This window comes from Cupressus sempervirens, chromosome 4 (assembly GCF_028749045.1).
Source record: "Cupressus sempervirens isolate cs-2001-9-10 chromosome 4, ASM2874904v1, whole genome shotgun sequence".
In the NCBI taxonomy this organism is placed as follows: domain Eukaryota; kingdom Viridiplantae; phylum Streptophyta; class Pinopsida; order Cupressales; family Cupressaceae; genus Cupressus; species Cupressus sempervirens.
Window position 1 is genome coordinate 869,343,133 of NC_143121.1, and position 1,749 is coordinate 869,344,881.

The window sequence follows — 1,749 nt, forward strand, 5'->3', positions numbered from 1 at the left end:
ACGAGGAAGGCTTGCCGAAGATCACAGAGACCAGACCATACAACAACTGCCACAGCCTGACAGATATGTTGCCATACCTTTAGCTCCTCCTGTTGCTCCACAACCTGAACCTGCACAGCAAACAACTAATCAGCGACATGTTCGCATGATTATGGAAAGAAAATCCACCTACCCAATGGTATGTAACACCAGATGGATTCCAAATACTAGGATGCTGACTAAGCAAATATACGATGAGCTTCGAGCTTATCATTTTGCAGCTAGCCGACAGCTTCTTACTAATGCCCTCATTATCAAATATCCATGTCAAGAAGCCGATCCAGAAATTGCCGCTGTTATAGGACCAATTCCTACTTATGCATCCAGTTATGAATGGCCAATTGCGTTTTCCACAAATACGCATATTCCTAATCAACATCAAAGCCAATACCAGTATCTAACCCTGTTTGATGATTTCTTCTTTGGCCTATATCCACACAGCCATCTACAAAATCCTCTGACCATTAACTATGGATATTTATTCCGTCTGCAATTTCTTTCAGCAACACCGACACCAATTTCCCTTGGTGCCTTTTCAAAGTTCGGACCTTCTCCAGCACAAGAAGATACAATTGAATTACGGACTCTCTCTTCCTTTGTTAACCAGAGAAAGCCCCTTTGGTTGTTTAAACAATATGAAACGATACCTGAAGACCGAACTCCTGACATTCCAAGCTCTACGGCTTTTATCCGTGTAACTCAAAGGATATTATGGAGAGAAGAATCCATGGAAGAACGCCTCATGCAACTAGATGATGAACACAGACCCATGTCTGAAGATGATGAAGGCATGAACTGGGAAGTCAGTTCACCACGTTCACATCAGTACTAGCGCTCATCAAGTGGGGTTGTCACTTGACGCAAGCATCTTAACCTGTGTTAGCAAAACTAAGACAAGGTCGTCAGCCTTGGTAAAAATGACGTCAGCTGAGTTACCCTTCTCGTCAAAAAGATGCTGTTGTAATAAAGTTGTCGGTGTGATCTTTTCCCACCGCCTTTAGTTAGTGGTGTCCCTGTAGCAGATTCCTTCTGTCTCAAACGACCTTTACACGTGTCCATTCCTTATGGTCGGACGTCAAAAAATTGTAACATGAAATGGATCTCCTCCATCTATAAAAGGGGATTCAATCTTCATTCTTGGTAGAGTTAGTTGAGTCGAAGAAGGAGTCTAAGAGTCAGAAGCTTTAAGCTTTCAGTCTTTGTAAGTCTCAGAATCTATAGATCTCAGATCCATAAGTTTCTTATGCACATATTCTGATATAGAGAGTATGCTCTTATCTCATTCGAGATAATCAGAAATCAGACTATCAGCGCGTGATGTATATGTAAACATTTGTATTATTCCGCTGCATATTAATGAAATATCATTTGTCAGTTTACATTCACAGCTGCGTCTTAGCTCAGCTGGTAGAGCGCGTGGCTTTTAACCACGTGGTCGTGGGTTCGATTCCCACAGACGGCGAGTGCGTTACGGTGAATCAGTAATATATTTCAGCACAGTTTTTATACGGTACGGTGAATCGGTAATATATTCCAGCACAGTTTTATAGGGTACGGTGAATCGGTAATATATTCCAGCACAGTTTTATAGGGATTAACTTGTAAGAATTTATTTTGAGCAAGGGGCGCCAAAGTTCCTGCCTACATGATTTTATGGTTGATTGAAGTAAGTTTTGGTTAAAATATAATGTATTTAGTTTAATAAAATAA

General features: G+C 40.9%; 1 non-coding gene across 1 annotated transcript; it reads left to right on the plus strand.

Annotated features, from left to right (window-relative positions):
* Nucleotides 1-1,426: 1,426 nt before the first annotated feature.
* Nucleotides 1,427-1,501, plus strand: TRNAK-UUU (transfer RNA lysine (anticodon UUU)). Its single transcript has one exon. It is a non-coding gene; the product is annotated as a tRNA-Lys (tRNA).
* The last annotated feature ends 248 nt before the right edge of the window (nucleotides 1,502-1,749 follow it).